The sequence below is a fragment of the Paramormyrops kingsleyae genome, unplaced genomic scaffold (assembly GCF_048594095.1).
Source record: "Paramormyrops kingsleyae isolate MSU_618 unplaced genomic scaffold, PKINGS_0.4 ups28, whole genome shotgun sequence".
In the NCBI taxonomy this organism is placed as follows: domain Eukaryota; kingdom Metazoa; phylum Chordata; class Actinopteri; order Osteoglossiformes; family Mormyridae; genus Paramormyrops; species Paramormyrops kingsleyae.
In genome coordinates this window covers 1,976,125-1,991,874 of record NW_027325966.1, presented here as the reverse complement: position 1 = coordinate 1,991,874, position 15,750 = coordinate 1,976,125, and positions in this window count along the sequence as shown.

The following is a 15,750-nucleotide window of genomic DNA, read 5'->3' as shown; positions in this document are numbered from 1 at the left end:
GTGCATCTCTCAACCTGTGTCTGTCACTCTAAGTGTATCTCCCAGCCAGAATCCATCAATCAAGTGCATCTCTCAACCTGTGTCTGTCACTCTAAGTGTATCTCCCAGCCAGAATCCTTCAATCAAGTGCATCTCTCAACCTGTTTTCTGTCAGTCTAAGTGTATCTCCCAGCCAGAGTCCATCAATCAAGTGCATCTCTCAACCTGTGTCTGTCAGTCTAAGTGTATCTCCCAGCCAGAATCCATCAATCAAGTGCATCTCTCAACCTGTGTCTGTCAGTCTAAGTGTATCTCCCAGCCAGAATCCATCAATCAAGTGCATCTCTCAACCTGTGTCTGTCAGTCTAAGTGTATCTCCCAGCCAGAATCCATCAATCAAGTGCATCTCTCAACCTGTGTCTGTCGGTCTAAGTGTATCTCCCAGCCAGAATCCATCAATCAAGTGCATCTCTCAACCTGTGTCTGTCGGTCTAAGTGTATCTCCCAGCCTGTATCTATAAGTCTATCTCTAGAGTGTTTAACAGCAGCAACAGCTTGTTAGCTACTTTTCTTTATTTGTTTGACATTCTGATTATTTGGTTTTAAATTTCTTACAAATTACTTCCCAGGTACAAACTGATATTAAAATAATATAAAAATTCCAACAAACTGCCAGGCATCTGGCTTGAGACTGTAAGGATTGCAGTCCCTTAATGACAGGTGGGAACAGTTTCTGAAGCACGGTCCCCTTTAAAACCACTCTGGAGAATAAGGTCCCTTCACAGAGCCCTGCTGCACGACACTGAGCTGAGGACAAGCAGGCTAACATTTGAATTAGCATCCCTGCACGCATCTGCCTTCTGGAGTGAAACCCAAATCACCCCACTGTGCAGGTTCCAGGCTGTATTTGGTTCTTGTGTTCAGAAGCCTCTAATGTTACTGTGCTGTCGCTGTCACCGACAGTGATTCATTCTCTTGAATATCCATGTTTATTTAATGTGTGATCTGAAGCCTGTGATGTCATTGTGATGTTAGTGTCTCAGACAGTGATTCATTCTCTTAGTTGAATATCCTACTTTTTATAAAGTTTGTCTGTTCAGAATTCTGTGTCATTGAGTTGTTACTGTGCTGTCACAGTCCAAGACACCGCCTTGGTTCATAATCCTCCTGTTGAATGGAGGGTCCCCACAAAGATGTGAATACAAACATGTCACATATGCTGTCTTGGTTCACTCTACTACTGTTTATTTAGTTTATGTGTTCAGAAGCCTGTATCACTGGGCTGTCCTCTGTTAATTTCCTGTCACTGATCCGGACAGCATAACTTTAATGAATAAATCCATCATGCTCCAATGGGGCAGGAAAGCTGTATGTTTGCCGCTGTGAGATTTCTGTGTGTCTGCCCATGCTACCTGCATCCCACTCCACCCCCCCAGGCAGGTTGCTTTCTGTCCCCTGGCTTCCCATACCCCTGATCACCCTGGCAGAGATGTACTTCCACTTTGAATGAGACGATTGTCAACTAACCTCACAGGTCAACAGTTACAGGTCAGCAGGTGCCTTTGCTGAAATGTTAGTGTTGGCTCCGTGTCACACCATCCATATGGAACAGTTTGTTTGGTCACGTTTCCCCCATTATGACACCCTTTGGCCATCTGCTCCTGGTCACATGTTCTAATGAGCCATACATCAAACAGGTTTGTGGGGGAGGGGTGTTCAAGTGATTAAAGACAGGGAGGAGACAGACTGTCATGCATCTTCACGAGCCCCGCTTTGCTTCTGAAAATCAGGACTTGTTTCTGTACACTTGTTGCGTGTCCTAATTTTACCCACTACTGGCGGTGATTCCCATATATCAGCACTATATCTGCCTTTTCATAATCTGTAAACCTAGGTACTGTGATGTATATTCTGCCTGTTCATGGGGTAATCTCTAATCTAATCTAATCTAATGTGTATTCTACCTCTACATGGGATAATCTCTAATCCCAGTAAGCATTATATGTATTCTACCTCTACATGGGATAATCTCTAATCCCAGGATCTGTGATGTGTATTCTGATTGTTCCTGGGGTAATCCCACAACCAGCAGTGTATATTTCATCTGTTCATAGGATAATCAGAATCAGAACTTTACTGCCATTATGTACCAACATACCAGAATTGTTTGTGGTCCAATGCCAAACATGAAGTACATAATATTAAAGGAGAAACACTTCACAGAATACTATGTATAAAAATAGGAATTCAACAAAGCACACAAACATGTACAGAGGACCTCCACGATCATACAGATGATAGAATGAAAGAGATCTTATGACAACAATGAACATAGAAGAGGAGAATTATCCCTGGCTGAATGGACTGCATGTGAGTGACAGGGATACTGAAGTACTAGGTGAGTTTATTTATCCCTTCTGTTCCTCTTCTGATCAACATCCTTGTTTATTAAATCAGCATTCACGTAGTGCTATATTTACATCAAAGTGAAGTGCTGCTTTCTAAATTCCATTTTTAAAATGAATCCTGGGTCCAGATTATGGAGAAGTGCCTACTGGGAATTGCATTACAGAAATGATGGCAAAATCGTAATTTTATGACTTCTACTAATAGTGAATGGCTCGCAGTGTTAATCACTAGCAAATGCACCACACAAGCATTCTATGTTCTTTTAGCGCCCCTTGTGGTGAAAACTCCTGCTGATTAAAAGATGGTAACATTAGCTTTGGCTTGGTTCAGCAAGCAGGTAGGAGAACCCGTGTCTGTAAATAGCCTACAGTATGTGAGATGGACTTCCATTCCGTCTCAAGTGTCCCCATGCTTCTTGGAGTTCAGACACAGAGTAGGACACCTGAGTGAAGTGTTGTGGTTGTGATGGGCTCTGCTCTGGCAGGAGGTCATCTGAGCACGGGAAGGAAGAGCACAAAAGGACAGGGCTCTACAGTAGGCAGGTGGCCCAGTGCATACTGGGTGTATATAGCTGGGTCACCTTCCTTCAGTGTGGCCTGTGAATAAAATCCCTGAAAACTGAGCTTTACCTTCATTCAATGAGAAGCACCTCTTAAAATATATTTGTCTATAGTCCAAATGAAATGTTGAGAGGGGGGCTCCTTTAATGTAAAGTGTTATTACTGCTTGAGGAGCAGCACTGATGGCTTTAATCTTGGACGACCAATATACTCTTGCTTTTTATGCCATAAGCTTCTACTTGTTGCCATGTCTACATGTCCTTCTGCTAGTGAGGTACTCACACGGTCTAAAGGGCAGGTGCTCAAACAGGGCTGTGTGGTTCTCAGTGGATTTTGCATGAACTTCAGTTATTGAAAAGGGACAGATTATTTAAACATACTGCCAAAGGAAGGCATCATTTTATGAAATTTGAAATAAAAAACACACACACATATTTGTATTCATATCTTTGTGTGGACTTTCATGTCATTTCTACAGGAAAAGTTTTTTGATTGCAGTCATGGATTTTTATAAAACTTAGTTTCCCCTTGTGGGGACTGATAAAGTGGTCCGCACATTGTCAAAATAACAGGTTTTACATTACTATACAAACACAAACCGATGAATGCTTTAACATTATTTTCTGCAAGAGTTTCAGACTCATCTGTTTATTTTTATATACCCACTTAGTGTACAGTGAGGGATTGGGTGCAAGGTAAGAATAACTTGGGAAGCCACACCTGTTACCAAATCCTTCAATGTGGGCTAGTGCAGATATTTGGCAGCTACAACAAAAGCTGCATGTGAACAGAACAAGGCAGTGGTGTGAACAGATCTTTGACTCATGATGCAGTGCTCTGCTCACTCTTGGAACACACTCTTGCACACTTTGTAGTAAGCAGTACCCTAAAACACTCTTTGGGGTCATTTCGTACCTTAGAGGGGTTTAAAACTCCATTTAACCGTACTAAATAGCAACATATCATGGTGAAATCAGCAAAACTAAAAGTTATTCAGATTAATAATAATTGCATAATTGTCTGTTTAATCTGATATTATAATTATTGCGATACAGTCACATGACCTTTCACCACGTGCAGATTCATTTCATTCCATCACTCTGTCTGGGTACTTAACATTTTTGTTATGTTTTTTTAAACTTTGTTGATAAAATTTGATGAAATTTGGATGGCATCTGGCTTGTGTTAATATTTTGTTTATTTTTACTCTAAAATATAATAAACATTGTGGTATGAACTGTAGAGGGGAAAGTGTGGGCAAAGTATCTTGGTGTATTCTCGGGTAAGTAAAAGCATACAGTAAATCGCTGGCTTATTATTCATCATATATTATTGTATACATTTTTGCTATCTTAATATTGTCCTGTTACGTTAAGCCATTTATTCTGTGTTGTAATGTTAACATTACAGTGCTGTGCCTGTTTTCATTATTACGACTAATTTGGTTTGATTGCACATAAGTGAATGTTTTGTAGGTAAATTACACATCGATTTATTTGCTGTTGCATTATATTTATTCACTAGGTCAACCACTCCCAGCAAACTTGCGTTACTCCCACAAGAACCATGTTTCTTATCAAGAAAGTTGGAGAAGTTCACACTATACTATGTTTTACATATTTGTTTGCGCCTGGATGGTAGAGGCTGTTCATGCTGAATCCAATTAAACATTGAAATATAGTTTAGGATTATTTAGAGCGTGTTAAGGCTGTGAGCAAGGAAGCATAGAACACAGAGGTGCAAGTTTTATTATGTATATATTTAAATACAAGTAAAAAACAAAAATAATTTAAGGGCTCAGGAGAGAGGCCGTCGCTTTGAGGAGGTGGGTCAGAAACCACAGGCACCATGTTTATATGGCTTCCAGGGTGAAGAGCTCTGAAAAGCAGAAATAAAAATGTCCTTGTTAGTGTGACACATAAAGAAATACGACATCCTTCAATATGCTGATCCCCTTCCTCATCATTTTTTCCTCCTCTAGTCACTATCAATGGGAATTCCATTGATCCCTTCCTCTTTTTTGAGTGGACCTCCTCACTCTCCATCTCTGTCTGTTCTCCTATTTTACACCTCTTCTTCTCCTCTCTCCTTTGCCTAGGCTCCATGCTCCTCATCCTTCCATTCATGTTCTCGTTTTCTTTCACACTTCCTTCCTCTGCCTTGTCTTTCTTCTCTTTCTCTCTCATGGCAACAATCTCTTCTGTACACTTACTCAAAAACCCCTTGATTTCCATTTCCAGCTCAGAAGCTGAATTTTCTAAATCTTCTAATTCATGCAATATAAAATCCACCATCTCCCTCAGTTTCTCCTCTCGTCTTTCCTCCAAGAAATCAATGCACGTTTTCACATCCATTATGAATCTGAGGGTACAAGACAAGCAGCCGTTTATGACCTGTCTTAAACCGAAGACTCTCCCAATTAGGCTCCCTCACAAATGAGTGTGCAAACTGCAAACATGCAGAGTGGAGGTATGAAGCCATCCAGTGAGCCAATACACCTTTCATATGCCATTCATATTTTGCATATTAATTACGCACAATATATACAGTTAGTGAAGCGTAGTATATTTAAGTAATATTCAAAAAATTATTGACCATATTAATCTGCTTCTCTAAAAGAATTACTTCTCAAGCTGGACTGTACTCACCGTTTCGGATCAAACTGAAGTATTCTTCACACTTGATAGTGAAAAGAATATTATAAAATACTATTTCACTAATTTTGAAAAACTTCAAAAACGCAGAAATATTTGAAAGTCTACTGAAGCCAAGTCCTATTCACAATCAGCGGTGGCCATAGGCCTGGCTTTTGATTTCCCGCAGCTTTGACACTGGGTTCTTGTTTAAAATCTCACTGATCTGATTTTCCGTAATGCTTTTTAAGAAAAGGGGGACTATAACGGTCTCATTTTAAAATGTCACAGCTCCAGAGTCGTGCCGATGATTCCTGTGATATATGGACCCCTGCAGACAGTTTTAGCTGCCCACAGCTTCCCACATTGTTCACCATTTGGAAGTTTTTGCTTCCTCAATTTTTCTGAATATTTTAAACCAGTAACTCTGTGAAAAAGTTGGGCTTAGACTCTCCTGAGAGTAGGTTGGCTTTCCAAGGCTATGCAGTCCCACACACACACACACACACACACAGTCATGTAATCATATGTTTTTGGGCACTGCTCATTCATTTTTATGGGAAAAATGCTAAATAAGTAACCAAGCAAAATACTACAGTTGTTGAATTTTTTTTTTCTCATTGGAGTCATAGATTTTTATTAAATTGAGTTTTTCCTGATGGGGACCAGGAAATTGGTCCCCATAAGGGAAAAAAACAGGTAATCATCATGTTGTGGGGACATTGTGTCCCGATAAGGTAAGGTATACCTGCTCACACACACAAACACGCAGACACACACACACACATATTGGTGTACCTATCTAAATGGGGACCTTCCATTCATTTCTATGGGTGAAAAAAGACTCTAATCCTATTGACGGGACACATAACCCCCACCCAGCTCTAACCTTAACCAAAAGTAAGTTTCGAGTTTTACCAAACTTTGGGGACATTTTGATCAACAAATGTGATCTGTGCAAAGCCAAACAGACACCGACACACACACACTGATCAACATTAAAAGCACTGGCAAGTGAATATGCAAAATATGTAAAAAATAAAGTAAATAAATAAATAAATAAATTGATTATCTCATTACAATGGCAGTACAATATGTATGTGTGTGTGTGTGTGTGTGTGTGTGTGTAAATCCCTCATCCTACTGCCTTGAATGAGAGGATTTTTGTCACTCTATCTGGTGTTTTTTTTTTTTTATCATTCCAATTTTTTATGAGTATGTCAATTTATTCCTCATAATGTCGCATCATTGTTTGCTATTTCTGGTTTGATTAGTGCTTTTAAAAACACAAATTTCCACTTATGCTACTGTAATAAATGGAACTATTTGTTCAATTAATGTTTTCTAGGGTCCTAATTTAAAGTATCACACAGAATCAAGGACTAAATTTGAAGACACAGATGCAGCAGCCACAGATTTCCACATGTGCTCCGTCAACAACTTGAGATACTGCTGTTCCTACGGTAAGATGATGTTCTGTCTGCGAGGGAGCTTGGAGCAGCAAAAACAAGGACCGGCATCATTACCGCAAAGATCATTACCGGGCGCACACACGCCCACACACACAAGCCAATTTAGAGACACTAATTTACCTAAGTACACCTCTTTCAATCTTGGGAGTAAAACAGAGGATCCAGAGAAAATTCATATAACACTAGGAGAACATGCAAACCTCACACACAGAGCAAAAGTGATCTTTGACTCCCAGCCCCCAAAGGTGTGATGTAACTTATGTGTCCTGAGCCTCTGTGCCGTCCAGACCCGAAAAATCACCCAACCATCAGTTTGTTTGTACTGGGCAGAGTCACCTGGGGCTCGTGCCAAGCAGCACAGGGCACAAGGCTGGGGTACATCCTGGGCAGGATGCTAGTCCATCACAGGTCATATACACACACACTCATACACTATGGGAAATTGTAGATGCACCAATTAGCCTAAACAATGTCTGCAGGAAAACATTCATGCATACACCGAGCAGCAGGGGCATTGCTAGAGATTGTGGGCCCCATGAAGGCATATCATATTGGGCCCCCCAGTCCAGACCAATCCAGCTATTCTCCCAATTTTTTAGGCCGCCTGTCATTCAGGGGCCCTTGGAATCATTGTAACTTTCCCCTGCCATTACGGCACCCCTGCCAAGGAGTGATGAGATTCAAAGCCCCAAACCCATCGGTGACAGACAACAGGGCCACCAGCTAAGCCTCCATGACACCCTACTTTCAAGTCAATACATACTTAAAAGTGTTGAAGTTTAAATGACCATGTGATAATTTCAATTATATTATATTGGGGTCAAAATGACCCCATATTAGTTTCATCATATTAACACAATTCATGTTTAATTGAAGTTACTGAAAACTACCAGCATTAAAGGATGTCAAACAAGCTTTTAAGTAATAATGTGGATAGTATTGGTAGGATAAGGGAAAACACACACACGCACACAGGTATTATTTTTCTAAACACACAGGTATTTTTTTTTTAAATAATAATTTTATATTATTTTTTTAATCAATCAGCATACCCTATACTGGTATAAACAATGAAATGACAAATGCCTTATATGGAGGGCCCTCTGTGATGTCAACAGAACAGAATTCCGGAACTGGTCAGTGATGTCATCGAAGGAAGATTTTTCTATATAAGAAGCAATTGCACCTTCACATTTCATTCTTAGAGACTCTCTCAAAGGAAGCACTGGTGAAAGAGAATCTAAGCTATATCGTTTGCATAATTTCATTATGGGTTTAAGTTGCACAAAGGTGCAGGGCCCTAAACAAAAAAATGTTCAGGGCCCAAAAAAGAAAGGCACTCTTCTCAGGTTCTGGAAGAAGCTGAGGAGGACTACGCCAAGAGATACAGACACTGCTACCATGGCTGAAGGCGGCATTGAGATGGCTAGTGATTGCCCTGCTGCCAAACAAGATGGTAACGTACAGCAGGAGAGCAGCCCACTTGACAAGGCTGGCTCAGACATGGCAATGGATGACAGAAAGCAGGAGAGCAGCCCTCTGGACGAGGCAGGCTCAGACATGGCAATGGATGACAGACAGCAGGAGAGCAGCCCTCTGGACGAGGCTGGCTCAGACCTGGAACTAGACGACGGACAGCAGGAGAGCAGCCCTCTGGACGAGGCTGGCTCAGACCTGGAACTAGACGACGGACAGCAGGAGAGCAGCCCTCTGGACGAGGCTGGCTCAGACCTGGAACTAGACGACGGACAGCAGGAGAGCAGCCCTCTGGACGAGGCTGGCTCAGACCTGGAACTAGACGACGGACAGCAGGAGAGCAGCCCTCTGGACGAGGCTGGCTCAGACCTGGAACTAGACGACGGACAGCAGGAGAGCAGCCCTCTGGACGAGGCTGGCTCAGACCTGGAACTAGATGATGGACAGCAGGAGAGCAGCCCTCTGGACGAGGCAGGCTCAGACATGGCAATGGATGACGGACAGCAGGAGAGCAGCCCTCTAGATGAGGCTGGCTCATGCTGGAAAAAGGTGACAGACAGCAGGAGAGCAGCCCTCTGGATGAGGCTGCCTCAGACATGGCAATGGATGATGGACAGCAGGAGAGCAGCCCTCAGGACGAGGCTGGCTCTGACATGGCAATGGATGACTGACAGCAGGAGAGTAGCCCTCTGGATGAGGCTGGCTCATGCTGGACAAACTGTTTTCCAGCAAGCTCACAGAATATATATTTTTTCATAATCATTTTTATATTTGTTTTGAAGAATAAAATATAGTTATTAAGGAACTGTGTGTGGTTTATCTGTTAAACTGACCACTGAACTTTAACATAAACAGAGGAAACATCACATAATGCTATAATCACAAATAACACAAATGCTTCGTCATGAAGCCCTGGGTTTCATCACAAGCGACGCTCTCTGTGAGCGAGTGGAGTCTTTGGCTATGTAGCCGTTCGTGATGGTGTCTGTATCTCATGGCCTGCTGTTCCCTTGCACGCTGCTCTTCCAGTGTAGGTATTGAGGCACTGAGGTTGTCTGTCAGGTGGATGAGGTGAGTAGAGTTGCACCACCTCTTCCAGTAGCTGCTCCAGGACCCTCCCAGGTAGAGCTCAGCCTGACAAATGGTCAGTGTTAGGGTGTACTCACATTTGGCCCGGTTGCCTTATATCATGCCTGAGCATGATTGTTCCCCCCTCCACACTCCCCAACTCGCCTGTGCCCACATTGCGCTTAACGTTCCAGGTCTGAGCATGCTTTCATCATCACTGTGCAATGTTTTGTTTTGAAAAAAATGAAGGAAGAAAAGTGCTATTGCACAGCACAATGGAGCTCATGATTACTGTCCTAATTTTATGGCTGATTTGGAGTCATTTTGGGCACGCAGACACATGGCCATCATATAGAGCCATGCTAGTATGCCACACAGGCATTTTTATTTATTCGTGCTACACATATAAGAAGATAGACCCATATTTTACCAAATATTTTTTTTTTTTTGAGTTTTTGTGAGTTGCATCAAGTTTTTCCTGGATACTCTTGTCAGCCCAAATTTCCAGCAAACACTGTCCCTCTGCTGTATAGCAAAGTCACTCATTGTCACCATGTCTGTTAAATATTTGTTGCTGCCCAATCTGTACTCATCCCTTTTTTCCACAATGCAGTTTTGAGGGGAATAAAAGAAAATTTGGAAGAGATTATGGCTGAGGTGGGAGGGGTCGGCATGATCTCGCCAGGTCGCCTTTTTGTTCTTGGGGCAGATAGTGAATCACTGAGGTTGAGGCTGCAGCCAATGAGCTTCTCTGCTGCTTGGACGATGCCCTGCAGCCTCCGGATGTCTTATATAAAATATTTAATATAAATTGTTGTGTCTAACATTAGGAGAACAGCGATACTGAATGGGCAGTCTTAAGTTCACCACTATATTTTAACACCACGTTCCAGATCTACAATAACATAACCTGAATGTATTATTTTACAAACGACCATTTCAACAGGGTGGCGCGGTGGTTAGTGCTGCTGCCTCACAGCGAGAAGGTCCTGGGTCTGGTCCTGGGTCCTATCTGTGTAGAGTTTGCACGCTGTTCGTGTGAGTTTTCACTGGGGGCTCCAGTTTCCTCCCACGGTCCAAAAGTGTGCAGGATAGGTTGATTGATTAGTCTAAACTGGCCCTGTAGTTGTGTGTGCGTGTGCCCTGAGGTGTGTTGGCAACTGCCCAGGGTTGGTCCCTGTCTGTGCCCATTGTTCCTGGGATAGACTCCCTGTGACCTTGGTTGGGATAAAGTAGTTTCAGAAGATGGATGGATGGACAACCATTCTGTTGAATGTATTTCATTATTCTAATTTCAGTTCCAATAATGACTTTACCTTAAGAAGAACAGTGTTCTTTACTTTTTAATCATTTTCCCACTTTTTGCTGCTGTTCTCAAGACGATGACAATAATGATAAACTGAGGTAAGCCTTCAGCAGCATTTACAATAGTATGGTGTCCAGCTAGCAGCATTTACCTGGTCACACTGTAATGGTGTCACGTCGAGGGCAAGGACAGAGGCTAAGACAGGCATGGAGGAAAAGCAAAAGGGGCTTTATTAAAGAAAACTACACTACAGGAAGGGCAAAGGAAACAGACCACAAGGGGTCCAAACAGGGTAGGGAGGATCAGGCAAGAACACTAGACACAGGACACACTGGGGAGCACATGCAGGCAGCAACATCAATGACTGGACTGAGGATCGCAGGACTGAAGGACACTTTTTACAGGACATGTGAGGGAGCAGATGGGACAGCGGGGAAGACAGCAGGCTATACGTACACTAAGATGGGAGACACAGTGGAAGAGGGCAGGACAAGACACCAGATGGGCACTGCTGCGGGACAAGGGCGCAGAGACCGAACACCATTAGGGGACGAGACAGACCAGGATAGGCAGGGGCAACACCAGCACAGGGCACTCTGGGGGCAAGATGGGACACCACTAGGAGAACTGGGGACAGACTAGGGACAACCAGGATGATAGAACGTACATCACACAGCAGGACAGGTCCACAGACGAGTGATAACACGGGACAAGAAACATTTCGTGTGGATTACAGGAGCCGGGGAAGACGAGAACGGCCGTTAACGGGGCCAGATAGAGGACACAAGCGGGGCAAAGGGCCATATGGACTGCTGACCCGACAGGACAAGACCACGCAGGAGTAAAGAAATGGATCACGATCGGGTAAGAGAGAACTAGGACCAAGACGAAAACACAACAGAACACCATAGAGACACACTGGGTACACAGCAGGGCAAACATGATGCTCAGACAGGGGCACCGCACTAACAGGAACCAAACACGGGCAAGAAACCAGAAAAGACAGGGAACGCAGGGCACAACTGACACACAGACTAACACAGGGTGGACAGCTGAAGAACAGACAGACAAGGGAGAACCATGGGCCCAGGAGGAGTCAAGGTGGGACAGGGCACTGGGGCAGGAACTGAGGCAGGGTAAGCGAACAAACATGGGGGCGCTACAGGGTGAGCTGGAAATGGGCTTTGGGAGAACAAAGGTGGGACAGGACCTTGGGGCAAAAACTTATCTGAGGCAGGAGGGGACAGGACTGAGCTAGGGGGTCTGCTGGTCCCCAGAAAGCAGGGCGTTGACCCTGGGACACGAGCCCCTGCTGGGTCTCGGGAGGCCAGTAGGGCCAGATCGAGCCAAGGGGAAGGCAGGGTTGGGGCCGAGAGGCACTGTGGGCATCGCCAGGATGGTAAGGCAGTGGGGCGCTGTCGGGACCATAGGGCGGGGAGGGACACCGTCGGTACCACAAGCCTGGGACCTGAGGGTGAAGGGGAACCTGCAGGGCAAGGACATGGACGGGGGCAGGAACAGGAACCAGAGAAACCGGAGCGGTGGCCACGGATGGTGGCTTTTCCCAAGGACAGTGGGCTGGAAACGTCTTGGACCTGGAGTGAAGATAGAAACAGAGGAAGGGAAAAAGCAGAGGGTGTGGGGGGAACAAGACTGCAAGACAAGTTAAAGTTTATGGGAACACAGGTGACCTGTACAACATGCCATCCATGAGGGATAGGGTGCTTAATAAATAAACAATAAATAAAACACAAATACATAACAGGGCTAATCATTTTTATGTGTGTGCAGTTTAAACAAAATGAAATCAAATTAAATTACCTGGAGATTTTGGAAATTCTGGAATTCTGAAAATTAATACTTTAAAGAGCAGTTTACAAATCTACTTAGAAATATACATTTTTTTCTTAATAAACGTTAAACATTATTATGAAACATTCCACATATCTCAAAATTTATCATACTTGATTTATTATCTTAGATACTGTTTCAATTATTTAATGTTTCCTAAACAGCAGCAGCAGAACCACAACTTCATCTTTTTCGTATTTTGGCTCTTCTCTATGTAATGAGCTCTACACGCTCAACTTTTATATTAATTCCCCACCACTTCTACCTCTTCTATCTCTACCTGACCCACATCTATCTCTACACCGCCAGTTTCCTCCTGACCTCCTTCTCTATTTATAATCTCAACTAGTACATCATTTACTATAATTTCCAATATGGTTACATCACTCACCATGTCCGCACCCTCAATAATTACCTCCCCTACTTCTACCCCCACAATCTCAACATTTACATCCCCAGAATTTACTTCTGCAAGCCCAAACTCACACACTTGGACTTGCACAGCCTCCACCTTCACATTTCCTTTCGTATCCTCTGCCTTCAGGGAAATTATCCCCCCCTCCACCTTAACCACCTTCACATTCACCCCCACCTCACCTTGCTTCCCCTTGCTTCCATTTTGCATTTTATTAATGCCTACATTCAGGTCTGCGGCCTCCACCTGTACACTGGAGGTCACCCCCACATGTTTTTCCCTCTCTGCCAGCTCCACCTTTTCCCCACTAATCGCACCCTTTACCTCATCTATCCCCTGAGTGCTCCTATTCTTCCTGACCTTCTTCTTTTTCTGAAGGTAGTACGTCTTATAAATTTCCCACTCTTCAGATGTCAGGCCGTAATTGCTCTGAAGAGTCTCAGAGCCTTTCATGCTCATACCCTCCCCTCCCTTACACCAGTCAGTCACACCTCCCAGTCCCCCCATAACCTCCCCAGTCTGGACAGTGGGGGGTGTCGCTGGTGAGTACTCCTCCAAACCTTCCTTATCTCCCCAGTCGATCACCTCGTCCCACAGGTCCCAGGCTCCCCAGTACTGGTCGTTGGTCCAGGAAACAGCTCTCGCAATTCTCATTCTGGTGAATAAATAAGAACTAATAATTAACTAGCCATATGTGATACTCGCAAAGCCAAACTAGGCACGGTATTTTTTCAACTTCTTTCCTAAATGCTATTCATCAAGAATGCCTATGGAAAGAGATGGAGCCTTCATTAGCTGCTCGTGGCGTCGAGGCTACTCCGGCAGTAACGACCGAATTGCTAAAACTGCTTCACAATACAGTAAAGCTTGCGAAATTATGACGCTGCTTCGATACGCTATAACATCACCATGATACCGAACCTAGCAAAAAGTTAATCTTACTTCAAGAACATGGGACATTTAAAAAGTAAACGTATAGGCGATCTTTTCAGAATAACATCTTCAGATGAAATGCATTATCACAGGCCGGATGAGTATAACCAATCATATCAACCATAAGACTTATTGTTTTTAAGTTTAACACAAATATATTCTCTTACCATTTAAATGTAAACAACCATATTTAGAATAATGGCCACAGCATCTACAGTTTAAACAACTAATTATATATATATTTCAACGATATTGTGCCGCAAAATTTGCATGTACTATATCAGGACATAAAAATAAATATAGAATTAAATATGCTAACAAAACATAATCTGAAGAAATAGCAAGAAACATAAGAAGAGATGCTGCTCACCTCTGCGCCATCTCTCTGTCAGAAAGTTTGTCTTTAAACTGCAATTATTTTGTTTCTATGGAAACCACCGAGAGTTTTAATAGTATGAAGATATGTATTGACGAATAGTATGAAGATATGTATTGACATTATGTTCAACGAATGAAAACAAAGAATTTTTTGTCAGGGCGGGACGAATTTGAAGCTAGTCCAATCAGGAGTAGTATCTTCAGTTTGTGCTTACTGTAGCTGGGCGTGATTGGATATCTAGCCGCCTTTCAGTCCCCAAATCATATATCTACTTGTCAATAGGAAACCACGCAGCTCTGTCTATAATGTCTGTCTGTAATTTTTTTTATGACATTATGTTTTTGCTAGGCAGCATTACGGTAATGCGTAATACCACTGTATTGGGGGTGTACCGCCGCTGTATTTCCATAGCTGGTTGACGCAATTAGCATTTTTGCGACTTTGGTAGGGCGACGTCAACTCTCAGCGAATTTCATAGGCAACATCAACAATTCAGGAACTAGTAGGTCTTCAGATAGTTGTTCACGCTTTTGAGAAGGAAGACTATAGTTCTTGTTATTCAAATTCTGTATCCTGGTATTTTAAATTTCGAAGATATGTCATATACAAGTTTTTCGAGAGACTAAATTTTGGTTTGATTTCTTTTTTATTCTATGTTAAATAAAGTTCACATAAAACCATTTTAGAATTAGTGCAGTGTTTCGTTTATAGTTAGTGCAGTGTCCTTAAAAACTGCATGTTCAAACCTAAGGCCATGCCATAATAGCTGCTTTGCAGATATTTCATTCAAGAATCTATAGATTATATAGGTAAGCCAGTCTCTGTGTGTGTGTGTGTGTGTGTGTGTGTCTATGTGTGTTTGGGTGGGTGGTCATGTACTGTATATATTATGTTGTGGGGACCAAATGTCCCCACAGTGTTATAAAAACACGTTAATTTGACTTTGTAGGGACATGTTTTTGGTCCCCAAAAGAAAAAACTGACTCAGTTTTATAAAATTCTGTGAATGCAATCAAAGGAATAATAATTCCAAAAGTCTTGTATTTTGTTTGGTTACTTACTGTTACTTCTTGCTTACTACTGTAGGGATTAAGGATTAAGATTGCCATAGTTAGGATTGGGGTTATGCCCATAAAAATGAATGGAGAATCCCCACAAAGACTCAGATACCTAATCTGTGTGTGTGTGTGTGTGCACGCACATGTGTGTGTGTGTGTCTGTTTGTGTGTGTGGATTAGGTTTATATTACATGGTGGGGACCAAATGTCC